Source organism: Suricata suricatta, chromosome 4 (assembly GCF_006229205.1).
Source record: "Suricata suricatta isolate VVHF042 chromosome 4, meerkat_22Aug2017_6uvM2_HiC, whole genome shotgun sequence".
Lineage (NCBI taxonomy): Eukaryota > Metazoa > Chordata > Mammalia > Carnivora > Herpestidae > Suricata > Suricata suricatta.
The window spans coordinates 11147528-11175272 of record NC_043703.1 but is presented as its reverse complement, the minus strand read 5'-3'; the positions used below and the strand labels follow the sequence as shown (position 1 = coordinate 11175272).

The window sequence follows — 27745 nt, the reverse complement described above, 5'->3', positions numbered from 1 at the left end:
AGCTGATTTTGAAAGGGTATATGTTTACTTTGTCACCAATGCAAGGTCTGGTAGGTGTCTGTACTTTTAGGTGTCACTGAAAAGTTGGATTTGGGTTCTGACAGACCAGAATTGGGGAGGGGGGGGGACATTGTGACAGTATGTAAATCGCTTTTTGTTTGTGGTTTACTCCCTGGATTCACTAAATCAGTTCTTGGGGCTGCTGCTTTCTGTTCCGTTAATTCAGCAACTGCACATGTGCGTGAAGGCAACAGGTTAATACTCCTCACTTACAAAGGTAGTTTTAGGTATGGATAGATTGAATCCCTTCTTTTCTAGTTGAAGTATCTGTTTTTCTATTGAAAGTGAGATAGTTGGGTTTCTTTTCATAAATTTATACATCAGATACTTTATGTAAAGGCAACAAGTTAAAGCAAGATTTTACAAGGAATTTTAAAGTATGTTTCACGCTAATTACTACTGTCCTGTGAAAGATTTAATAGCCAATCATAAGGGTATTTTAAATTATTATTTTAAAATGAATAAGATGTTTGACTTCTCATAGATTCCATTTTGGTAGTATTTCTAGATTAAAGATCCAAAGATGAATTTATTCATTCAAATGATTTATTAAACTCCTACTTTATGCCAGGCTCATAGCCCTGTTGTTATCATTGTCGATGTAATTGGTTTTTAACTTATATTTATAATGATTATTATAAATAGGGAAAACCTCTAAGTATGCTAGTGTTCGATAATCAGCTTTAACTGTGAGAGTGAATATGTTCTCTGTGAAGCATATCTGTGAATAGACCACTCAGGCCTGACCATAGTTCTTGGAATGCTAACATGATTGATTGATTGATTGATTGATTTTTTTTTTTTTTATGTATTTGAAACTGGAGAGAGCCATGGAGGCAGAGTAGTGTCATGAGAAGGATAAAGGCTTTCACTGACTTTTCCTCACCTGAAAGAGAAGAGCCCTCAACTTAGGGCTTGGTGTAAGAATTAAGGTCTGTGATTGTGGTAAAGGGAGTCCTCCGTGAATGGTCCTCTCCCCACTCCCTTGTTCTAAGAAACAGATACCTACAGAGCACCAAGTATTTACATTCTGATTCCCATCTTGCATGCTGAGGGCCAGGAAAGTTACCTGGTCACACTTTCTCTGTGCCACCAAAAAGGATGTGAAGATGTCTATTCAGAACCTCCCACTGCGGAAAATTCCTCAAAGACTTTTTGGGTCCAGGGAATGCCTGCTACATTTGCTTATAGGAAATATAATTGCAGATATTTAAAAATTTTTTTAATGTTTATTTATTTTTGAGAGAGAGAGAGAGAGAGAGAGAGCGCACAAGCAGGGGAGAGACGGAGAGAGAGGGTGACACAGAATCCGAAGCAGGCTTCAGGCTCTGAGCTGTCAGCACAGAGCCCGATGCGGGGCTCAAACTCACGAACCATGAGATCGTGACCTGAGCCAAAGTCAGATGCTCAACCAACTGAGCCACACAGGCACCCCGCCCCCTGCCCCTCCCCCCGCAGTTGCTGCAGACATTTTTAATAGTTTCTACAGTGGAAATACTCCAAATGTTGCTTTTTTACACAAAATCAGCATGATGATTGCTGAGAAGAAAGAGGTCATAGCCGCAACTTTCTCAACAAGATCAGGCCTTCCACCACATCTCTTCCAGGCTTGTGGGTCCTTGCTTTCAGATAAAGGTCTCAGAGGGCAGACAAGGTCTTCTAATAAAATCAGAGGACTGTGATCCTCTGGACACATCATTTTCTGAAACTAAGTGGAAAAAAGGAGCGAACACAAGCACATTTCAGCCTCCACAGACCTCCTTGTGGTCAGATCTGGGATCCAATAAGTAGCCAAAGTAGGCCACCAAGCAAATGAGCAGTTCCCTTTGAAACATAGGTAAGCAAGAGATCTGGCTTTAAACATATACCTAGTTCTCTCTCCCGTAGCCAACGTATAATAATTGCTGGCTGAAGAAAACTGTCCTTTACCTTAGAATAGATATATAGGAAATGATACTTTTGCCTTTATTTACAGAGAATATATTAGTATTAATTAATTACAGAGGAAATATTAGTATTAGTATATGAAGCAGGCTCACCTTGTACTACTTTTCATGTGTTTTATGATGAGAATTCCTAGAAATGCATTCAGTATAAATTGGGTCCATCTCAATACTTAAACATAGTTCTCTCTCTGTCTCAAACATAATAAATAGACTTAAAAAAAATGGGGGCACCTATAGCTCAGTTGGTTAAGCATCTGACTTCGGCTCAGGTCATGATCTCACAGTTCGGGAGTTTGAGCCCCACACTGGGCTCCATGCTGACAGTGTGGAGCCTGCTTAGGATTCTCTTTCTCTTCCTCTATCTCTTCCCCTACCCTGTGCTTATGCTCTGTCTCTGTCTCTGTCTCTCCCTCTCTCAAAACTAACCAAATAAACTTAAAAAAATAAACATAGCAGATTTTTTGAGCTATCTAACACAGATGTTGCTCCTGCTTTGGAATGCTGAAAATTTTCTGCATAATTATATTCTGGGAGTTCTGCAGGGCCTTGCTCTTAGATGTAGAAAAAAAGTATAATGGCAACTTGTCTTCTTGCAGATCAGGATGAAGGGCCGGATTAGATGTTCTTCCTCATACTAAGCTGGAGGACAGGTAGCACTGGAAAGAATGTGCTAGGAGAAGGTGTCTCATGTGCCGTACACAGTGCTGGCAGCCAGCAAATGCACACGCCCATTTCTGTGAAGATAATGTCTATGTGACCTTAGCCACAAGGCTCCCCATGTAGGTCAGTTACTCAACCTATCTTTAAATGGCCTTTTAAATTAAAAAAATTTTATGTTTGTTTATTTTTGAGAGCGAGAGAGAGCGCAAGTGGGGAGGAGCAGAGAGAGAGGGAGATGTAGAATCTGAAGCAGGCTCCAAGCTCCAAGCTGTCAGCACAGAGCCTGATGCGAGTCTTGAACTCAAGGACTGCGAGATCATGACCTGAGCCGAAGTCGGACGCTTAACTGACTGAGCCACTTAGGTGCCAAGTGGCCTCTTAGATCAGACTCCTTTTTCAGCCATCTGCTTGAGTACTGATACACTTGAGAAAAAGACTAAAGGGAGTGGTGGTTGGTGGTGATTGCTGTGTTTCTCTGAGGCACAGTTTTATCAAGTCAGTAAGATGTGTGCTTTGGATACATGGGTCTGTTTAGGGCTGAATATTCTGAGTTTGATGAGTTCTGGAAATAAACATAAATGGGACAATGGGAAAGAGAAAGCAGAAGGTACATCATCACTCCTCCTCCCCCCTCCCCTCCAGAGGGAACCCAAGAAAGTGCAAGCAGCCGTTGGCCCCTAGCGAGACACTCCAGAGTCATTGACGATTCTTTTTCCTTTCTCTGTCAGTTAGAAGAGTGTGATTTTCTTCTGTTGATGAAGTTTAGGAAAACGGATAAAAAGGAACACTGCATCCTTGACCACTTTCAGCTTGTACTGGAGCATTTGGTTTCTGACTGTCCGGACTCCTAATGCCACTGCACCCCACCCCTCACCCCAATCAGTGCTTTGTGACCATTGTTAGTGATGTTGGGAGGGTGGCAGGAGCTGGAGTGCTGTTAGGCCCATCTTTCCAGGGGCTTGTCACCATAGCTGTGGACCTCAAGTTGCACCAGCACCCAGGTGCTCAGGATGCGGACCTCTTAGTTGGCAGCAAAGGTGTCCCATTCCTGCTGTATCATGTTGTATTCTGGATCTCTTGAAATTTGACTAGCAGATGTGGTAGAACTGGTCCACACTGGGCCTGCAAGTGCACGGACAGTGTGGCAGGCCTGGTGGCAGGCAGGAGGCACAGCCAGTGGGCCCAATGGGGGCAACCCCAGTGCCAGCAGAGCCTGGGCAGAAAGCACTCTGCTGCCTCATTGGCGTCTTGGTCAGTGAGGATGGAGGATTGCCACTTGAAGATCATGCCTCTTGTCTTTCCTCAGGACAGGCCCTGTTAGGTCCAAGAGGAGAGGCAATTGGTTTATACCTACTTGGAGATAGGGTAACAGTGGGAGACAGGTGGCCTCTGAGCAGTGGCTTGCAGGCTGGGCTGGCCACACGTGGTCCCAGAGCCCAGGGAGCAGCAAAGCAGCCCAAGATGATTCTGTAGGGAAACCAGGGTTCAGCGGCCACAGCCTGGAGCCCTGTGGGGAAGACCACAACCTTCCCTGCACAGCACCAGCCTGAGCGGGGAGCCCCCAGGAGCCCCAGAGCGGGTTTCTCTGGGAGGCATTCAGGGAGGAGGGGCCTGGCTCTGCTCTCCCTCTTTTTTTTTTAATGTTTTTTTTTTTTTAAATTTTTGAGAGAGAGAGAGAGAGAGAGAAAGAGAGACAGGGAATCCAAAGCAGACTCCAGATTCTGAGCTGTCAGCACAGAGCCGGACACGGGGCTCAAACCCACATGCTATGAGATCATGACCTGAGCCAAAGTCAGATGCTTAACCAACTGAGCCACCCAGGCGCCCCAGCTGTGCTTTGTTAATACAGGCCAGATATTGGCAGGTTGCACTGCATAAAAAAATTAACATGATGAAAAAGTTATATGGATTAGAATAGTCAAAATAGGGCTGGAAAAGCCTGCTTTAAATGCTGAGGATGCCTTTAATTTCTTAAATAAAAAGTCTAGCAGCAGAATGAATGACTGTCCGGCTCGCTTTAAAAAAAAAAAATAGGAGAGGGAAGCCTGGGTGGCTCAGTAGGTTGAGCATCTGACTTTGGTTCAGGTCGTGATCTCACGGTTCATGAGTTCGAGCCCTGTGTTGGGCTCTCTGCTGTCATCACAGAGCCAGATTCAGATCCTCTGTACCCCTCTTCTTCTGCTCCTTCCCTCTTGTACTCTCTGTCTCTCTCAAAATAAATAAATAAACTTAAAAATGTTTTAAATAGAATACCTCAAAGCATTGAAATAATGCTTACTGATGATTTCACTGAAGACAGAAACATTTGCTATTAATGAGGTTGTGATGGGTGATGGAGAAGCTGTACACTGGCTTCAGAAGTGTGAGGAGACAGAGGCTGTGGGCACGCTAGCAGGGGAAGTGCTAGTGCACACGCTTTATGTATCGAGTGTGGGGCAAGTGGACCTTGGCAGCCCCAGGTGACGGAGAGGGCACAGGGAGAGGGGAGCCTAGAAATCTCCTGACATAGAAAAAGGTCTGTGCTGGCATGTCTCTCTTCTTTGTTTTCTAGATAAGAAGTAAACTGAATAACAAACTCCCCACCAACATGGCTTCACGTTGCTTTTCCTTTCCAGGAACCAGTTTTTTAGTGAGAACTGTCACTTTCTTGCTTCTCCATTGGAGGGTATTGGGATGACATATATTCGGAAGCCTAGGTATGGGACACTTGCATGAATGACACCAGAGGCTCTGGGTTTTTGCAGTGTGTCTGCAGGGGCTTCAGTTTTCTTGAAGATATATCATTTTCTCTCTTTCTCCCTCTTTCTTTTCTTCTTTTTTCTTTCTCAGTTTCTTTCTTTCTCTCTTTTTTCTCTCTCTCTTCCTCCCTCCCTCCCCTCCCCTCTCTTCCTTCCTTCCTTCCTCCTTTTCTCCGTATGCGGTAATGTTATGTAAGGACTCTTGCATCTTCCAGACCACATTGTTTTAAGGATTTCAGCATTATATGGCAGCATTTTAAAGGTGTTTTCTTCTTTTTATCTCTTTTCAGAGAGAAATCAGCTTCCTGTGTCTCTTAAGCTATATCCACAGGAGGATTATGATAATGAGTCACTGCTTTGTCATTTTGCTATTTTAAGTGAGTTTTAAATAAAACCTGTAGCTGGTTCATGATCACTGGGAACATATCCATAAACTTCAGCTACTATAAATATCCTGAGAGCTTAAAAATAGAGTTAAAATATGAACATATAGTGCTGTAATAAAAAACATTTTCATTACTTTCATACTACCTATCAAGGGGACAGCTTTATATTTTACCCACAAATATTTAAAAATACAGCCTTAGAAATTTCCTGACTGTAGGGTGCTTGGGTGGCTCAGTCAGTGGAGTGTGCCACCCTTGATCTTGGGGTTGTTGGGTCAAGTACCACATTGGGTGGAGAGATTACTTAAAAATGAAATCTTTAAAGAAAAAAAAATTCCTATATCACTGTATCACACTATATCACTGTTTTCTATTTGAATGATTAACATATGCACATTAGTTAGTAGGTAAGTAATGTAATTCCACTTGCTCTTCTAATTTTTAAAATTCTTTACAGATAATTATTATCACCATCATATAATTAAGGAAGGGACATTTATATAAAGCTAATTTAAGATACTTCATTTTTGCATTCATTTATTTTCTCATTTATATATTTAATTAGCTTCTGTTGTATGCCAAGTAGAGTGCCAGGATCAGCAAAAAAGAGTGCTTCCTAAAATCACCACCCCCTAAAATCTTAAACCAGCTCTTAAAACCGGTTCTTTGTCTCTATTTTCCCCACTCAGATATTACTTTCTGTTCTGCCTTATCATTGTGATCAGAGCTTTGGATTCGTTCTGAAGATTTTGTAATCCCAGTGATGTGTAACATGCAGTGGGAACGATCAAAGAAGAGAAATCTATAAGAAGTTTTAATTACTGGGGAGCTGACTCTGCCAGAGAAATACCAGAGTTGTCCATGTAGGGATGGAGGGCTGCTCAGGCTGAACTGAACCCCTGTCATGATTGAAACTCTTTTCACTTTATTGTCCAAATTACTGCCTTAACTTCCTGCCTCTCCTCATTTGCCTATCGCCCTTGCTTCTTCTCTCCTCTGTTACCAGTGTACAACATAGTGGGTTTAACTACTTCCTGAAAGCATCAGGAGCACCACTTCATTATAGATATGGATAAATGAGTGTCAGCCCATCGACTACAACTTGGACTAATTTGGAAAATATGGTTCCTTTCCCTCAAAAGAAACTGCTTGTACTTCTTTGGACATTTCTATTAAATATCTGTGTGCATTTCCCTAGTCATTATAAATAACTAGAATCAGTGTGTCCTGCTTTGATGCCAGAACTGGAATTTAATTCACAATGGCAAGGATGCTTTACCTAGAATGTCTGTCCACATGAAAGGCGAGGAAAAGCTGTGCAAGTTCTGTCTCCCTTTCCGTTTTTGGTGAGCTTTCGACTTTTCTTCCCTGTGATTCTTATTGAGTGGAACGTAACCCCAAATCTTTCACCAGATGTTGCCTCACCATCTTAAAGGGAAGAAGAAAATTATAATGGATGTTTTGAATGTGCTCAACTTTTGTTCAGAGCCAAACTGAATGAGGCAAAGAAGTTAAAATCTTTTCTTGTTCCATCTGAGTAAGCATGAAAACCTACAATCCTTAATCTTTTACAAGAAAAATAACCAATCCTCTGTTTGTGGGATTTCTGATTCATTTCTTCCGCTCTGCTCCCCTGCTCTGCATTTTTGTAGTCAAATTATGTCTGGACTTTTGTGAGCCAATAACCTCTCTCCTCACCCCGCTCCCCTCTCCTCCCCCACCTCTACCCTGTGATGACACAAAGAGCAGAGAGCCCACAAAAGGCTCAGTTTCTGGGTTTTGTGTTGAAAGGGAGGATGAAATGCTGGATATACTTAGGAACACGAAACTGACCTGTTAAAACTTTACCAAAAGAGAAATTTATTGGTGTCAGGATAGGAGGAATAAAAATTGAGGAATAGAAATTTTTTTAGTGCCATAGATACCAGTGAATATAACGTACTTTTTTGTAATTCACACTAAATTAACTTTTCTTTAGTGTCATACAAACTAGTTGGTGTGGCAGCTACTTCAGCCCTCCTCAAGTTAACAAGTAACACGAAAACACAAGAGTTCCGTGGGAGGCTAGTGGGGAGCCCTGGAAACCTTCTATTTGTTGCTGCCTCGGAACAATAACCAGGGCTGGTACACTGGCCTGTGGTTTAAAGCTGAGGGCCTGAGTCCTAACAATTTTTCCCTGTAGCCGTGATGCTGGTGAGGGCACTCCTCTGAGAGGTGTGTCCTGTGTCTGTGAACTCTGGGTCTCCAGGCTGTAGAAGTCTGTCCAAATACTCTAAACCAAGGGCCCAAAGGGTGAATTCTGCTCACCATTTATTTTTATACAGCCTTTGAACTAAGAATTTCTCCAGATGTGTGATTTGATGGTAGGGAACATTACTTTTAACTCCAGATAAGCAAAATGCTAATGCCCCCCCCCAAAAAAAGCCATTGTTTTCTCCATTAGAACTGTATCCCCAAAAAGCTGTACTCAATTTTATTTTGAATTCCATCAGTAAAAAAAGGTGTGGAAATTTGTGTTCCCTCTTGATGTACAAGTCCCTGCGTGATAGCCCAGCGTTTATTTGCCTCCCGCTCACAACCTGAAGTAGTTACGATCTGGCCCTTTCAGACAACGTTTGCTGAGCCCTGTTTTAGACCAACCTTCACAGAGACACTTTTGAAGGGGGCACAAAGACATTCTAACTGTCATTCCTAGTTTGAATTTTGTTTGAATTTTCTTTTTTAATAGTGAAGCTTTTCTGATCGATATGGTTATGAGTTAATATGCTTTGGCTTGTGCAGTGTCCTGAGGAAACTGGTATCAGTTGTGAAATGCAGCATAATATTGCCAGCAGCTGCCTGTTTGAAAATGTAAAGCTTCTGAATAAAACAGGTGTGTTTCCCTGTATAAAATAGGTGGTGATAATAGTATCTAGTTCATGTAGTTGTTGAAGATTAAGTGACAGATGTAATTTCTATTTTCTTTAATGTTTTTTTAAATTTATTTTTGATACAGAGAGAGACAGAGCATGAGAGGGGGAGGGGCAGAGAGAGAAGGAGACACAGAACCGGAAGCAGGCTCCAGGCTCTGAGCTAGTTGTCAGCACAGAGCCTGACACGGGGCTCAAACCCACCAATGTGAGATCTGACCTGAGCCGAAGCCGGAGGCCCAACCGACTGAGCCACCCAGGCGCCCCAAGTGACAGATGTAAATAACCAGTAGATGTTAAAAAGAACAGAGTCTGCCTTTGAGAACTTAAGTTTGTTTGCCTTAGAATGAGGACTGATACTTGGTGTTTTAACGTTGTGAATCTATGGACAGATACACTGTCCCTTGTACACTGGTAGGAACCTAAAGCTGCTACTAAGCTTCAGGCAGTAAAAAAATATAATCTCTTTTCAACATGATTTTGTGGGAAATACTTGTTTAAAATGGAATTATTACTTTAGTCCTGTATATTTATTTTATAGATTTTTTTAAAAAGTTTATTCATTTTGAGAGAGGGGGAGGGGCAGAGAGAGAGAGAGAGAGAGAGAGAGAGAGAGGGAGGGAGAGAGAGAATCCCAAGCAGGCCCCATGTTGTTAGCACAGAGCCTGACACGGGGCTCCATCCACCAACCGTGAGCTCGTGACCTGAGCCAAAATCAAGAGTTGAAGTCCTATGTATATCTAAGATAACTTTAAGGCATAAATAAATCTTATCAAAGAGAAAAAAGAGGAGCTTTTCTGGTTCAGAACATTTTATATTGGGTTGTCACTGTTTTGCTCCCTGTGACAGACTGCAGAATTGGAAAAAAAGACACAGGCTTGGTGTCCCCGAGAGCTAGTGTTTATGTGTGGGAACCCCCATATGCATGAAGACAACATGTGACAGAGCTGCACATGGCATTTGCAAAGAAAGAAAATCACTGGTGATCCTTGAGATGAAATCAATGAGTTCCCCTGTGCTCTTCCTCATTCTCCTCCACTCACGAACCACTTTTTCCTCCGTAGTTTGTCCTCTTGGTTCCAAGGTTGCCCTGCCTCTGAGAAGCCTTTGTGAATGTCCCCTCCCACTCCTGGGCCTCTGGCCTCTGTTTGCCTTAGGGACTCAGGGCTTGGGTCTGTCTCCCTAGCTAGACCTCAGCCTCCCAGATGGCTGGCTCTCTCCTCATTAATATCCCAAGGGCTTGGCTTAGGTGTCCGATATCTATTTGTGGAACTAATGAAAGGAAAATTTATCTGATGTTAAGGGAAAATGAATGGAAAAATCCTTTTGATTTTCTTTTAAAAAGTTTTTTTTTTAATGTTTACTTATTTATTTTGGGTGAGAGTGAGAGCATGAGCAGGGGAAGGGCAGAGAGAGAGGCAACAGAGGATCCGAATCACGCGCTGCACTGAGAGCAGAGAGCCCCCATGCAGGCCTCGAACTCACAAACCCCGAAATCATGACCTGAGCTGAAGTCAGACGCTTAACCTACTGAGCCACCAGGCTCCCCCTTGATTTTCCTCTTTTTAGATGAGATTAATGTGCATAGACAATCATGAAACATTATTTTAGAGCTGATTAAAAATTCACAGAGAAGCCAAAATTGATATCTAGCTTGTCTAGCTATTAACTTCTGAAGACCTGTAGGGCATCAGAGAGAAGACATAACCTGATGTTTTTATTTTTGACACTGCCAACTCTTAGACCCTTAACCTGGATGTGGTCTCCCATCCCCACGGTAGGTGTGTTTCCTAGATGTGGCAGAGTGCCAGTTACTATGTGCACACATGTGTGCAAAAACAGCACGCCTGTGAAGAATCCTAGGTGATCCTGTTTTAGACCCACATGTGTAACTCACAGAAGTCAGGGAAGAGGAGGGGGAAGTGTCTTCTCTTCAATAATAGTAGCTATTATTGGATTTTCTGTGTGTGTGAGGCATTTTATCAGGTGTTACCTGCATCATTTCATTGGTTTCTCACAGCAATCCTATTGTTATATCAAACTTATTTATAATAAACCTGAGATTTAGGGAGGCTAAGTAACATGTTTTAGGTGTCACCAGACCCGAGTCTGCTGGATTCTGGAGCCCAAGCCCTTCATTGCTCTGATTTCCTTACCACTCACCTGCTTTCCAGGGAAACGGGAGAGCAGCTCAGAGATGGCAGGTCTGAGGAATCATGACCATTTGTTTCTCTTCAAAGCACAGAATAGATGAGTCATATGGGCAAGTAGAGTATTTATCACTATCTTTCCTCCTCTGAGTTCAAGAAAAAACTGAACTCTCAGGGTTAGGAATGCCGTCCTGACTATTGTCCCCTGTTCCTATCATAACTCAGATTAGAGTCCTCACACAGCTCTGGACGTGGTTGGACTGCAAGCTGCAGGTGGAAAGTGAGGCAGACCTACCACAAGTACAATCCCTACCTTGTAGGAAGGGCCAGCTCCGTGGACTTCAAGTCTTCTAACTGGTTTTGATGGATTACGTGAAATTACATGTGAGTTAAATCCATTGAGTACCATGTGTTGAAATTCCAGGCAATGAGAAATGAGCTGCATGGTAATTGAGAATGAAGTTAAGGAAGAAAATTTTATTGTTAATCAGCGCTTAATTGCCTCTGGGACATTTTAAATAAATGCCATGCCGTACTTAAGAAGCGATATTCTGTAAGTGAGATGCAAAAATTCTTTAATTAAACCATCATGGGTATTCCCTGATTGAAATGTCTGTCTTTATCTTTGTAGTTAAGCCTGCATGATTCATGTAACAACTCAATCAGGAATTGAGTAAATTAAGGGCTCCTTGAAAGAGGAGATCAATTGTATAAAATTGATTGAAATTATTTCTGGGACAGTCTTCATTGTCCTTATTTGTATTGACCAGAGCATATTTTTGGAGTATTTGCTATTTACTGGTATTGTAGAGTAAGCTGTTCTTCAGCCTGCAGGGGACAGACTGTGGCTATTGCATAGTATAGCACAGACAGTTCTTAGAAGAATTCATCTGCGAAATGGAACAAATGTAAGGGTTTCTTGACCATGGAGAAACTCAATGATAATGACTTCTGTGGTCCCTGTAATTTAAAAGAAGGAAGTTGGTAATGAAGTCAGTTAACAAACATGAGTGTGGCCACATGCAGGATCTTGTGCTAGATGCTGATAAAGTTGTGTCAGTGACCATGAGCCAAAGGGCTGAGTTCTTATTGCCAGCTGAACTGAACCAAAGACTCAGACTCAGAAAGATGAAGGAGATTTGTGGTTCCTCTCATTGTGCATGGAAAAAAACAAAACAATGAAAACTTAGGTATTCAAACGTTTTGACTTACTAGATCGCTCACTTTAAGTGGCAGATGCACAAGAATGGAGCTTAGTAAAGTCTTGTGAAAAGGAGGGAGTAAGGGCCAGCACCTGGGGTGGGGGTGGGGAATGAGCCACCAGCACAACTGTCGCTGTCCCATCTGCATTCTCTTCTAGTTGGACACTCAGCTGTGATCTTGTTGTGCCATTAACAGAAGTCTTTATGAGAATTCAGCACACAAGAGAATATATCTGTGGCCATTTTTAAACTTTAGTAATGGTTTGTTTTGCCAAACTATGATTTCATTTAAATCTTAAAAAGACAAAAATTACCATCCGAAGTTACCAAAATGTTCAAGCATATGATGACTTCTATTTTTTTAAGTTTTATTTATGCTGAGTAATCAGCAAATAACCTAAATAACTAATCAAATAAAGGCATTTTATAGCATAGGTTCATACTGAAATTATTACCTTCTTTTTTTAGGGTTCTTTTTAAAATTTATTTTTTATTTATTTTGAGAGAGACAGAACACGTGCAGAGCAGAAAAAGGTGGGGAGAGAATCCCAAGCAGGATCTGTGCTGTCAACATAGAGCCCAATGCAGGGCTCAATCCCATGAACTGTGAGATCATGACCTGAGCCAAGATCAAGAGTCAGACGCTTACCCTACTGAGCCACCCAGGCTCTCTGGGGTTCTTGATTTGAAATAACTGAGCCATTTAAAAGTAATTGCAAGGGTGTCTGGGTGGCTCAGTCAGCTGGGCATCTGACTTTTAATTTCAGCTCAGGTCATGATCTCACAGTTGTAAGCTGGAACCCCCGGGCAGGCTCCACCCTGGGCGTGGAGCCCGCTTAAGGTTCTCTCTCCCGGTCTCCCTCTGCCTCTTCCTTTCCCTCTGCCTTTCCCTCTGCCTCAAAAAATAAAATAAAAATGATTTCATTTTCAAATAAACACACAGACACACTTTGTGAACTGAGTACTTGAAAATGGGAGGAAAGAAAAATATTTGAAGTCATATTTTCATAAAGGCTCTGTGATGCTTGACATGTGTTGGCCAATTCAAGCCAGGCTGAAAATGACAGGTCAGATTCTGCCTGCTGCCCTGGGACTACACTGGCCAGTGTGTCCCCTTGAAAAGTCTCTCTTCCTCCAAAATCCTTGTGATGGGCACATAGAAAGCGTGTGTTATTCACCAGCCACAGAAGGGTCCTGTGATGGTTTAGATGTGAAATGACGACTTTTTGGCAGTGTCTGGAAACATTAACATTGTCATGTCACAACAAGTATAGAAATTCCTGTAGGATTTCATATGATGACTCAAAGGATTAATTCTGTTCTAAGCATCGTGCTCTGAGAAGAACTGCATTTGTTTACTGTGGACAGGAAAGCATATCTGCACATAGTCTGTGAAGACAGGAGAAGGAGCCGTGCACTCCAGAGCAAAACTAGCTGCCTTCCCAAAGAGCTAGGAGTACACCTTGCTCTTCCCCTTCATCCTGTTCCCAAATGACTCAAACTTATTTTAAGAAATGTTTTGTGAGCCCAGGAAAACAAAATGATCTGTTAAGCATTCCCTTGCATCAACATTTTTTTGATTCTTAAATGTCATTTAAGATACATTTGTGAAATCAGTTTTTCTGATTCCAGTATATCTACCTTTGGGGGCCTTGGTGGTAAATACATGGCTCACATGGGTACTCAGGGGTTTGAGGTTCTCATGACGAGTCTGACCTGCTGTTTGCAGAGTGATGATGCCTGTGTAGGAGCATGTTTTTGGAAGTGCCCACTCACTCCCTGGTTGGGTTCCGAGGGTCTCAGGTCATCTCTGGAAAATTGCCATCTGAGCATGATATTGCACGGCTCAGGGGTGTTTGCTATTTTGGGGGCTGCATGGGTTCTGTGTGATCACTTCTCCTCTCTGCCTTGTATATTCTGAATGTTGGGCTTGCCTTAGGTCATATGCTTCCAGAGAAGGTATCATGAACAACTTGAGGCCCATATTATGACTTCACAAGCTGGAAAGTCGGTGTATATAGATTCTTCATCTCTCAAACTGAGATTTTTGATTCAGAGGCAGGTTGCCTGTGGACATTTCCCAGAGGCTTTGGCTGCTTGACACACAGATTGTAATCACAGTAATTAGCACCGAATTTTCAAGTCCTGCTCTCCAGCTTGACCTGGCAGCATTTAGTCAGCATGCACACAGCTGGATCAATGGCAGGAACTAAAGGACCCAGTTGTGGTGGGCACCATCCCTAGGGAGCGCCAGGGGAGCCTCAGGGACAAGGGAGCAGTGCTGAGACCTGGGACTCAAGAAGAAAAAAAATATGATATTGATAAAGCACCTGTCAGTGGGAATTGTGTTAAAGATTATCATAAGGGCCGGATCATAGTACACACTTTTGCCTGAAATTCATTTTCAATGAATTCGTTTTTCTCCCTTTGGCCTAGTTCAGTTTTGGGTATTCCTAAAATGTCCCCTGTTAAAAGTTAACACTTTCTTCCCCTCAGAGAAAGTACCTGCTTATTTTTTTAAAAAATTTATTATTTTTTAATGTTTATTTTTGAGAGAGAGAGAGAGCATGAGTGGGGGAGAGGCAGAGAGTGAGGGAGACACAGAATCTGAAGCAGGCTCCAGGCTCTGAGCTGTCAGCACAGAGCTGGACGTGGGGCTCAAACTCACAAACTGTGAGATCATGACCTGAGCCGAAGTCTGACGCTTAACCAACTGAGCCACCCAGGCAAGTACCTGCCTATTTTAATCAAAAAGCTAGTGAAAAAAAAAAAAAACAACAAAAAAACTATAGGACATGAAATCTATGCTTTGGTGGACAAAAATAAAGTTTTTTTAATTTAAACACCCTGCCTTTAGAAAACTTATCTTGAATAGCACAGTTGTGGCAAAGAAGCACCTATGCCTGATTTTGAAACAGATCATCTGAGAAGTTTGGTGGTGTAGGTACAGAGACAGGGATTCAGGTTCAGATAAACTGCACAGCACTTCTGTTATCCACTTGCTCTTCTCAGTCCCATGGGGAGAGTGTTACCTAGAAGATAAGGGTGATGAGAACATGGCAGTGGGGGAAGATTTCAGACCCGTGACTCCCACGCATTGAGGGTAATGATTTTGAATGGACACTCTAAGACTGAACATCAAATAATAATAAATAGGGTTAAACTTACAGAAAACATCCAAAAAATTTTTTTAACATGGAGGGCACCTAGGTGGCTCAGTTGGTTAGGTGTCTGACTTCGGCTCAGGTCATGATCTCACAGTTCGTAGGTTTGAGCCCTGCTGACGGCTCAAAAACTGGAGCCTGTTCCCGATTCTGTGTCTCCCTCTCGCTTTGCTCCTCTCCCACTTGCATGCACTCGCTCTTGCTCTCTTTCTCTCTCTCTCAAAAATAAACACTAAAAAAATTTAAACTTACAGAAAACACTTCACTGACAACACAACCATTTGAGCATATACAGTATCTCTAACACTATGATCATTATCGTTGGAAAGGCAAGATAGACAGATTTTTTTTTAAATAACAGGTTTTTAAAAGTTTGGTGCTCTTAGAGATGGAAACACAGTTGGTTCCATTCTGCTCTTTTGCACATCAGTACTTTGTATAAAGTTAAAAGTACTTTGAGGCAGTACTTTTGCATTTTTCTGTTCTCAGCTTTTGCACTCACATAAGTTGCTAGAATATTTGTGTGGAAAATGAGGACAATTCTGTGTTTAAATGATCTGTTGTTGGATGTTGATAATCGTTTTGTGATTTGAAAGTTAAATCCTATAACCCTCACATGCTCACACATAGTAGTTTTTAGGTCAATGACATTTGCCACTAACGGGAACTTAGAAAGTATTTATAGACGCTGCTGTGAAATGCCCTGTTTGAGTGAGGAGTGGAGCATTTCTGCTTCTCATCTGCTTCGAGATGAAGCTTATCCTGAGAGTAACCTGGTGTCTTTTTTGAAAAGTTCCTTAATAATTAATAGCTCATTCAGGCTTGAGCTTAGGATTTTTTTCCAGAAATTCTTCCATAAATCAACAGGAAGCCTTCTTTTACAGTTTTATCATAAAGGGGAAAGTGATGGTAAACACACATTGTTATTTTAACATCTAGTCTTACATCTGTTGAGGAGTTTTGTTTCTACTTAAAAATATTTTAGCCGAGAATCAAAACCAGAGAATTATGCCTGTTTCCAGCCTTCTGTCACTGATGGCTCTTTGTTAAAAGCAGAAAACACTATGTTAAACTCTTGTTGGCTTAAAAAGCCAAATTAAGAAACCTGAACATTTCAACGCTTAAATTTTTGTTAATGATTTAAGTAAATAGTGATAGAAATCTGTGCCAGACTTTTAAAGGGTACTTTTCACATCTTGCCTTTATAAGTAACTGTGGAATTAGACATACCATAAATTTATTCATATTTTCTTAGTAAGTTTGAATTTTCAGATAGCCTCTACCTGTTAACATTATAGGTTCTACAAAGCTGTTCCATTCCATGTTGAAGAGACCCAGTCAACTTGAGTACACTTTTTTTTCCCTTATGTGCACAAGGTGGATCGGACAGGGACTGTTGAATTCGGAAGACATCGGTTTTCTCTGTCACCCTTCTGTGTTGATTTCATTTTGTAGCTGAACACAGTGGGGCTTTTTCACCTCAGACTTTGGCTCTCCCTCCTCTTTTCTTTTGCTTTACAATTCACACGAGGACAGGGTGGTAGGCTTTTTTGTTCTTGTTTTGGGTTTTTGTTTTTGTGGGGTTTTTTTTTTTTTTTTTTGCATATTCCTCCCTTTCTTCCAGATCTGATTGGTGACCAAATTTGAAACACTACAGTGTTGAGGATCCCTGCAGGGCCATTTTAAGTATTTGGACCCTTAGAGGGCCCCAAGCAATAACTACCTGAATTGCTTTTAATTACACAATATAGCTGCATCATTTTACTTCAGATTCTTTTTGATTGATGCTGCAAGGCAATTGTGACCGCGGATGATGGGATTAAGTGCCTCTTGAAGTGACTTTAGCTTCTTGTGGGAACAAAGGGAGAGAAGAGAACACTTAGTCCCTTTTTGCCTGAACTGCCTTTTTCTTCGCTTTCGTATAAAGAAATACAATTAACAAACATTATCCCCAGAGGTAAATTGAAATGTACATGCAGACAAGAACTGCTCTTGACTGCAATTAGACATATATGATCCGAGGTATTCTGACCATTCATTAGTGTTAATTGTTTGAGAAACAAGCCTAGAACAAATGATTAAAATGTAGGCGCCATAACTGGGATTATTAGCATGTGTGATAAAATGTGTGCTCTGCAGCTGTACTAATAAAACGCTTTGGAAAGTGGCTTTGATTAGACAAATGCTTGGTTTAGCTCTGTGGTGAGCTCTTGGTGTTTGCTCAAGACCTGGTGGTGTTTATAACAAACAACTTATATCTTTCTTTCTTAATTAGTGGGAATTACTATGCAAATGTTGGTGCTTCGTAATTTAATATCCTATCGTTTTCTCTGCTCTTCAATTGTTATTGCAGTCTACTGGTCTTGCTGGGATTGGGACAAACTGAGCTCTTAGGTTGTGCTGGATGCCAGGGAAAACGACTGCAAAGTTTGCTCTCTTACTCGGTTTTTGAACCAAAATAGAACCTCTTGTATTCAGAACTTATATTACAGACACAGAAATCTGGCAGGGGTAACCTAATCAAACATAAACTAACCGGAAGCTGGTTGACCCATGTGGGCAGTCAACATTCTAAGTCCTCCAGCCTAACCCAAGCTGAGTGAATGGAACCTGGGGGAAGGCAGAGACAACTGGCAGAGTAAGGAACAATTTCCCCGGAAAATGATTCTAGGAGTTTGGGCTTAGCAAAGAAGTGTGAACTCAGCTAAATGTAGAGTTAGCATCAAAATCTTTGGGAGGCACAAGTGGGAGTGGAAAGAAGATATGAAAGGGAAGAATGGAACCAGGGTGCCCAAGAGTTGTTGGGAAATGTGCCAGGCAATCAGAAGCTGAAATCTGAGGCTGGTCTAAGAGTGGATGTTTTGTGTCTCCTGACTTGTAGCTTAAATGTTCCCCTGTACCTTGCTTGCATTTCTGAAACTAAAGTCAGAGGAAGAATCATTTGGAGATTGTCCATTTGGTGCCATGAAAACCTTCAACAGTTTGTCAGTCTCAAGTGGTCTGTCCTTGTCACCCAACAGTCTTCTGAGTCACCCACCTCATAGCATATCATTAGCACTTTCCAAAGAAGACAAATATCAGTGTTAGTCTAGGTAAAATGTAAAATTAAATTAGCTTTTAAAATTAGTTTATGCATTCCAAAGACAAACACAAAAAAATTGTCTGATTATCTTGGTCTCTGGCTAACCTGTTTCATTTCTCTTCCTGTCATCATAGAGCACTGTGAATGAAGCCACAAGTAAACCAAAACAAAAGCTCGTGAAAAGGATTTGCCTCTAATTTTTTAATTTTATTCCCTTTGTATTTACACTAAAAATACTACTGGCAGTTGATCAATTCATTCCATCAAAAACTAAGTAACAATACATATTCAATAAGAGTGGTTTTTGCTTAACTATACTGGAATTAAAATTTTAAACTTAATAAAAAGAGTGGTATTGGGAGAAACTAAAAATAAGGGGAATAAAAGCTCTTTTGCACTTCGAGATGGTATGTGCTAAGTGTGGCACTGAATTAAGAAAAAAAACAACCCTGAGCTCCCTTAAAATTAGAGCAAGTTCTAGGAAGTCTTGCCTTAAATAGATATTTAGAGCAATTAATGCCTGTGGCACATTACACGTACTTAAAACAAAACAAAACAAAAAACTATGTTAGAAAAAGCCTTCATGATCATATCCATATGTCTAGTTTTAATTTTTATCACATTTAGCTCTGAATAATTAAGAAGGGGAAAAAATCTTAATCTTATTGTGAGTCCGACACAATCAAAGCCACACACACGTGATTCATGATCACAGCTTGTATTCACAGCTTTCGTGTGTGTGGTATGGGTCTGGCAATTAGACTCAGACTGTGTTTTTTCTAAAAATTATTCAGTGCTAGAGAGAGATCAATATTAAATCCTCCCAAAATCTACAAATCAGGATAATTAAAAGACTGTAGCTAACAAAATATCAAAATTCTAAGCTATGTAACATTTTGGCCTTATTTCATTGAGATTGACACTTGAAAGGAATTTTTGAGAGTATCTAGGAAGAAAACGGAGATTCCATTAACCCTCATCATTTTCATGACAGTTATAAAAAAATTTGAAGATATGGAAAGAACTATTTTCTCAAAATTGCAGAGCCATTTTCTGGAGGGGAAAAAAAAATCTCCCATGATTACTTTCATATCAAAGAACCCGGTCATGGGGGAGATGCATTAATTTGACACATTTAGCAGCCTTTGAGCTTTTGAAGAACTCTGTGAAAGAATCCATAGTTACATCTGTCAGGTTGACAGTCTTCTTTCGTGACCTTTAAAAAAAAGTTAAGGAGAAATTGATCTTTCTAGTTCACAGTTGCTCAGTTACCTCTAAAGATCTGCCAGGAAATAATCATCTCAGCTTTAAATTTATTATTTTTCAGATAGAACAACCCAGTTACTTATGGAATCTCTGAATGGAGATAGTTTGTCAATGGTCTTTTTTGTGAAATTTTCTGGTGGTCCTATGGGAATATTTCCTATACTCCCCACACTGCCTGTTTTAATACATTAACTGCTCAATACTACCTTTTCTGCAATGTGTTTTAGAATCAGATCTTCTTAGGCAGGGATATGAATAATGAAGCATCTAAACAGAAGGCTGTGCTCTGAATGTTTACCTTTGGTCAGAAATGGAACAAGTGTGCTCTTTATCGCTCACACTCAGAGATTCATGATCCAACGTTCCAAATCGTCTCTACAGAGGCAAAGAGAAATCAGATGGCATACCCTTTAGGTTTTAATTACAATTCACCAAAAGCTCCTTGTTCTGTGCTTGGCAGGTACTATCTCTCATAGTTCCTGATGCTGGGATCACACACGGAAATTCATCTATCAGATCTGTGGGTCCTGAGTGTCATTCCTGGACCAAGTTCTCAGTGACATCAACAGTTAACTATTAATAGGCAACATCCTTGGACTTCTTTGTGTTTCTTGGAGCCCGGGGTAGAAGCAGCCCACAAACAGAAGAGATGCTAATCGCATTGTGTTCTTAAACGTGTTCAGTGAAGGAGTGCAGGTTTCCCTCTTGACCTCAGTGTCACTCCAAGAAAAAAATCCCTCCAGTTTTCCCTTCAGATAAAACTTGTGCTCCTCCTTCTCTCACCAAAAGTAGAGCAAGAAAGTGGGATTACTGCGAATGCCAGTAACAGGCACATGCTCTATTGTCATCCCCTCCTCAACACAAAACAAGGAGCTTTGAGGAAAAACAAAGCTCCTCTCATCTTGCCTCCCCTCCCCCACTGTCCCCTTCTGCACCCTCACTTCCGTCTGCCTTCCTCCACGCCCACTTTTCTCATCCACCCCAACTTTCCCCTCAGGATCCAGTTTTCTACACCTTCTCTTACTTTTCCTCATTCTCTTCCTCTCCCTTGCCTCCTCTCTAATAGCCTCCCCCTCCCCCTTCCTCTCCCTCCTTGTCTGCTGCTTGGCTCGCTGGGCTTGGCCAGCAACTAACTCTTCTCTCCCCTCCTCGTCCTTTCAGAAAAATGGCAGTGTTGGGGAGCGTGGGTGACTCGGTTGGGCGTCCGCCTTCGGCCCAGGTCATGATCTCACAGTTCGTGGGTTCGAGCCCCGCGTCGGGCTCTGTGCGGACAGCTAGCTCAGAGCCTGGAGCCTGCTTCAGATTCTGTGTCTCCCTCTCTCTGACCCTCCCCTGCTCACACTGTCTCTGTCTGTCTCTCAAAAGTAAATTAAAAAAAAAAAAACATTAAAAATTAAAAAAAAATGGCAGTGTGGGTACACCTAGGTGATTTAGTTGGTTAAGCATCCCACTTTGGTTCTGGTCATGATCTCCCGGTTTGTGGGTTCATGCCCTGCATTGGGCGCTGTCCTGCTTCAGATTCTGTGTCTGCCTCTGCTTGTTCTCTGTCTCTCTGTCTCTCTCAAAAATAAATAAACATTAAAAAAAAATTTTTTTTAATGGCAGTGTTTACCCTCGGAGGTGCTGCCAGGTGCCTGCGTGCCATAGTGCCCAGGCCACAATTACCAATAAAGACTAACCCATATGGCACGTAAACGTGGTGGGTTTCTGTTCTCATGGAAAACTTGCCCTCTTCCTTGAGTCCCATTACTAGTCACACCATAGGTTTTTCTCCCTGATTCTGGGACTTCTCCCCACACAGGCTGTGTGTGCGCGCATCTGGAGAACCAGAGAACCAGACTCCTGCAGCCACGTCAGGCGGAAGATACCTGCACGACAGGGAGGGTCTGCGGGCAGGGCTGCCTAGCTTCTTGTTCATGTTTGCTCCACCCACAGCCCGTACTGAAACAAGGGCCTGCTTGTGGTGGACGCGGTATTTATTGGATATATGATCAATACTGAATTTGATCAGTGCAATTGTGTTTATGAAATGATAGCATGGATATGACAGGGAAAACAGATTTGGTAACTTTTGTTTTCATTGTGGTAAAATATAACATATAATTCACCATGTTAACTCTTTTAAAGTGGGCTGTTCAGTCGCATCAAGGACATTCTCCGTGTTGTACAACCATCACCATGGCCAGAATTTTTCGTCTTCCCAAACTGAAACGCTGTGTCCATTAAAGAACTCTGCATCCTCATTCTACCCCACATTCTACTTCCTGTCTCTGAATTTGACTGCTCTAAGTATCTCATAGAGGTGGAAGGAATCATACAGTATTTGTGCTTTTGTGTCTGGCTTATTTCACTGAGCATAATGAGAATCTTCAATTTTTGACATGGATGTTTGTTTTCTCGTTCTTTGTGAAAAGAGACCGCCCTTGTAGGGGTGTCTTGCTTTGCCTTTTGGTTTTCTGATGGTCTGAGGAGGCAGAGCTCTGCCCTGAAACAGCATGACCCAAACTTTACCAAATTGACCATAAATATGGATTTTCCCCCTACTACTGCTTTAGGATAACGTCTGCCCTGCATCCCATCTCCTTCCACCCTTTTGCTGGGACTCCATGGCAGGGACAGGTTAAGAGGGTGTTCCTTCGCCGCTCCCCTCCTTGTACGTGGCACCTCACAGTGGCTGAAGGGCTAGCCCACGGCCCCTGGGGTTGCCCCATCCTGTGCCCCCACAGTGGACCACTAAGTGCTATCTTGTATGTCTACTTTGGACACAAAAAACTTTTTCCTCATTACAGTACAAAATGGAACACTTGATTCAGGTACGATATAATTGCTTCATGAGAGTTTGCCCTGAAAATGTCTTCTCGGCTTTTCTGAAGCAGGCTGCACGCTTATTTGTATTAGCACCACATGCTAATCTCACGAATGGCCCTGTTCTGCCAATGGGAGAACAAATAGCTGTTCTTTTACTCTCGTGCCCAAGGAAAGCTCCCTCCTTCTCTGTGCACTGTTGCCATAGTAACTGAAACAGTTCCTCAGAATAGGGAATCTCTCTGGGCAGTTGGGAACTTAGCAAAGAGAGAACCTGAGTAGGCCTGAGTTATTATCGACGCTTGTGTAAATACCTATTAAGTCATATGCATAGTTAAAATTCATAGATGAATTTTGCTGTCTTTTGTAGGGGTAGGAAAATATCAGTTAATGGGTTCTTATCCTCATTTTATTAAACTGATAAGAACAGATACTACACTTGATCTTAGCCAAAAGGCCGAGAAGCGATCTTATCCTCATTTTAGTTGCATACATTTTTCCATGAGCATCGGAACTGTCATGCAAGGTCAGATCCGTGGGCCACGCCACACAGAACTCCGTTTTTCCCAGCGTAGGAACTTAGAAGAGGCAATGATCCAGCTCAGTAATACTCCTCTAGCCCTTCAAAGGATTGAAGATCCAGCCCCAAGTAGAAGAATCCATCAGGAATCTGTCATATACTTGTGGATTTGTGAAGACTTTTCCATAAGAAATTTTATTTTATTTTATTATTATTTTTTAATTGAACTCTGTGTCCAACATGGGGTTCGAACTCATGAACCCGATATCCAAAGTTGCATGCCTTACTGAGCCAGCAAGACACCCATGAAATTTTTATTTTTAACCTTAGTCAGCTCTTAGAGTCAAAATTTCTCTATTTATTTTCTTTTTTATAATATTTTATTTTGGGGGCACCTGGATGGCTCAGTTGAGCATCTGACTTCAGCTCAGGTCATAATCACAATTCATGGGTTCGAGCCCCACATTGGGCTCTATGCTCACAGCTTACAGCTGGAGCCTCCGTCAGATTCTGTCTCTCTCTCTCTCTCTCTCTGCTCCTTCCCCACTTGTGCTGTCTTTTAAAAGTAAACAGATGTTAAAAATTTTTTTAATATTTGATTTTTTAGTAATCTCTACACCTTCAGATGGCGTGAACTTACAACCCTGAGATCATGAGCCTCACGCTCTAACAACTGAGCCAGCCAGGTATCCCGAGTCAGAATCTCTTTAATTTTTTTTTGAATGTTTATTTTTGAAGGAGAGAGAGACAGAGCACATGAGCAGGGGAGGAGCAGGGAGAAAGGGAAACAGAATCCAAAGTGTGCTCCAGGCTCTGAGCTGTCAGCACAGAGCCTGGCACAGGGCCTGAACTCCCAAACCATGAGATCATGACCTGAGCCGAAGTCGGACGTTTAGCCAACTGAGCCACCCAAGCACCCCTCAAAATCTCTTTAAAAGAACTTAAAGGGCCATATCATTTCTGCATAATATCCTAAAAAGAAATTTATGGATGTATTATTTTTAAATAATGCCTTATTTTCTTATTATTTCTTATATTTAAGAACAAATGAGAATTCACCATAACTTATCAAAATTTTTGGAAGGAAATTTCTAAAGGGCACATAAAGACAGTTCTTTTTCTGTTTCCAAACTTCAGTAATTACTGGAATCAATTGCAGCACAAAATGCTTTAAAATAATATCTGAGTGGAGATGTAAAATGATACAGCCACTGTGGAAAGCAGTATGAGAGTTCCTTTTAAAAATTAAATATAGAATTAGTATATGATCTAGCAATTCCACTTCTGGGTAGGTACCCAAAATTATCAAAGACGGAGACTCAGATGGATATTTGTGCACCAGACAATCATTGAGACAGAGTTTCAAATGGATATTTGTGTTTGTAATCGCATTATTCACAGTAGTACAAAGATAGAAATAACCCAAAGGTCTACCAACAGATGAATGGATAAACAAAATGGTACCAGCCTTAAAAAGGAAGGAAATTCCGATATGTGCTCCAACATGGATGACCCTTGAGAACACTATACTCTGTGAAATAAGACAGACACAAAAAGGCAAATATTGTATGACTACACTTGTAGGAGGTACTCCCAGAGTGGTAAAATTCATGGAGACCGAACACAGAATGGTGGTCACCAGGGGCCGGGAGGAAGGGCGGTGGAGGAGTTAATGTCTACTGGGCAGGGAATTGCAATTTGGAAAGATAAAATGTTCTGGAGATGGATGGTGGTGATGGCTGCACAGTGTACTTCATGCCACTGAATTATATGCTTAAAAATGTTTAAAATGGTAAATCTTGTGTTTATATATTTTACCAAGATAAATAAAAACTGACATGACAGGAGCATAAAGTGTTAGAATATAGGTCAGTACCAGGTGGGGAATCCTGATCTTAAAGGATTAATACAGTCCATAGACTGTTTCATCATTGTTCAAATAAGGCCATTAGAAACTTTTCCCCAGGCTCCACATCTTCAGCACCTTTTTTTCTTTCTTTCTTTCTTTTAAGATTTTATATTTTTAAGTAATCTCTACACCCAGTGTAGGGCTCAAACTAACAACCCAAAAACAGGAGTCATGCTCCAGCAATTGAGCCAGCCAGGCACCCCTCCAGTCCCTTTCCATGCCAGCCTTCACTCACTATATCAAACCTCTTCTCTTTGTGCAAAACTGTGGTGTAAAAAGTGAAAAGAGTTGTGCAGACACACATGGCAGGCTAGGCAGTCTGCTGCATTGCTCCTGGGAGTGGAATTTAGGACCTTGTGGGAAGACAGTTTAGTGAAATCTGCAGAGAGCATTACAAGGGCCATGCCTGCTATCATTTTTAGCCCTCTGAGGACAGAGGCTAATAGAAATAAGTGGCCCTTTCTCCTTTAATTCTGTCCCCAGCCCACCATCTAGCAAGCCCTGAGTCTGTTCTTCCCTGCATTCGCTTACGTATCCTGAGTCCCTCTATATGTGAGGCACAGTGCTGAGTCCACATATAGGAGCAACGAGGACCAGGTGCCTGCTCACCAGGATCCTGTGCACTGGAGTGTAGAGTTGTGTGTGCCCAACAGTAGCCAGGGCTGACTTTGGCAGAAAAGGAATTTCTGAGAGAGATGTGGGCAACCTGGAGAGTCGAGCTTGGAAAATGGGCAGTGACAAACACCTGAGAACACAGCCAAAGTCAGACCAACCCACCCTCTCCTGCTGCGCCCAGCTCTGATGCCTCTCGTCCCACCATCCTTGGGCACTTGCTGTGGCCATTTCCCTCCTTTGCCATTGCCACGATGGGTAAAGTCTTCCCTGTCCTCCGTCTTTGCCTCATCCCCTCAAGGCTCCGGTGCCTGTGTGTAGCATCTCAGGGGCCACACTGTGCCATGTGTCCTCACCCTTGCTTTTAAGAACCCTTGGGTTGGCTACTCCTCACCCACCAAATAAGAAGGATGTTTCTATATGTTTACCCAAAATGGAAAAATTCTGTCAGTTCTGTGGAAGAGACAATAAATAAGAAATAAAAGAAAGACAATAAAAAGTCAACAGGCTGGGATGCCTGGGTGGCTCTTGATTTCGGCTCAGGTCATGGTCCCAGGGTTGTGGGAATCGAGCCCACGTTGAGTTCCACACTGAACATGGAGCCTGCTGAAGATTCTCTCTCTCCCTCTCTTTCTCTCTTTCTGCCTCTCCCCTGCTCACTCGTTCACTCTCTCTCTCTCCCAATATAATTTTTTTTTTTAAGTCAACGGACCAATAATTAATTCATTTCAAAAGGAGAAAGTCTGTGAAAGGAAAAAACAGGAATCTGGAGTCGAGAATCATAGGAGTTTGATTGAGATAAAGGGTTTGGGGAAGCCTTTGCTGAGGAGGTAGCATTTAGACTTGAAGGATGAAAAGGAACCACTCATGCTAGAATCCAGAAGAACCTTCCAGAGAGGGGATAGCATGTGGGAAGGTTCTGAGGCAGGTAGAGAAAGTGTGGCTCATTCAGGGAACTGGGGACAATCCCTGTGATGGAGGGTAGTAGCAGAGAGGGATGAGCGGGCTGGCTAAGGTATTTAGGTTTTAATATGAGAACACCTGAAAGCCATTAAAGGATTTGGAGCAGAGGAATATCACGATTGCATTGGAATTTATAAAGGTCCACCCTGACTGTGATGTGGGGAGGGGACTGGACAGGGGCAGAGAAGACCTAGGATGATGATGGGGTCTTGGGGCAGGATGGGGAGATGCAGTGTGAAGGGGTGCGGAAGGCCCAATTGGTTAAGATCTCATATATGCTAACTCATTAGTTGGTAATATTTAGGAGTTGTTTTCGGGTTCTCCAGAGAAGCAGAGGCAATGGGACATGTCTCTGTATGTGTATGTGTATAAGTTACACATGTATTATAAGGAGTTGGCTCACACACTTACGGAGGTGGGCAAGTCCCAAGATCTGCAGGTGGGAGGCCCAAGAGGACCAGTGTTAATAGTTGGAGTTGAAGGCCAGCAGGCTTGAGACCCAGGAAGAACTGATGTCTCAGTCTGAGTCCAAAGGCAAGAAAAAAAACCATGCCCCAGTTGGAAGACAGGTAGGAGGAATTCTCTTTTATTTGGGTTGAGTGCCAGCCTTTTTGTTCTATTAGACCTTTAACGGTTTGGCTGGGGTCACCCACATAAGGGAAAGCAATCTTTTTTGCTCAGTCTACCGATTCTGATGTTAATCTTGTGCAGAAACAATTTCACAGACACACCCAGAATAACGTTTGGCCGTATCTAGGCACCCCATGGGCCAGTTCAGTTGACACATAAAATTAACCATCTTAGTATTATCGAAGTCCTGTTGTAAAGGAAGTGGTAAATAACTTGAACACGTTAAATATATGATCAATACTGAGGTTGATCAGTATGTGAAAATTTTTCATTTGATAAATTTACTTGAATTTAATAAAATCATTTAGAATGAATTATTTGACCTAAGTCATTATCTTTATAATAATGGCTTTTTAACTCAGGTTTGAATTTAAGAAGTGAGGTAATGACTTTTAAAAGTCCTGAATCAAGTTCTTATCTGCACTTGGTCAAGTCTGGACTGCCATTTAGGTGATTCAAAGAGAGTATTAGATTGTGAACTTATGGGATCAAAACATTTGTGTTTATGAAATGACAGTAGGGATGTGACAAGGGAAACACTCAGAAGTCCCTTCCATGCATCCGTCTGAGCCTGCCAGCCTGTGGTGCTTGCTGAGGGTCATCCATGGGAGAAGCAAGGGCAACTTAGAGCCAGGAATCAGGGTCAAGGATAAGATGTGGAGCACTCAGGAGGGTCCCTGGACTTTGGTCCCCGTGTTTCGCCCAGCACTGGCTTCAGAGCGCTTCTGCTGCTTGTGTAAAGA

General features: G+C 42.0%; 1 protein-coding gene and 1 non-coding gene across 4 annotated transcripts in view; one reads left to right on the top strand and one right to left on the bottom strand.

The window, feature by feature from the left end:
- The window catches only part of CLYBL (citrate lyase beta like), a 253205-nt gene that overhangs the window by 107118 nt on the left and 118342 nt on the right, over window positions 1-27745 (top strand). The window lies entirely within an intron of this gene.
- Window positions 22648-22837, bottom strand: LOC115291000. The gene has a single exon (XR_003908360.1). It is a non-coding gene; the product is annotated as a U2 spliceosomal RNA (small nuclear RNA).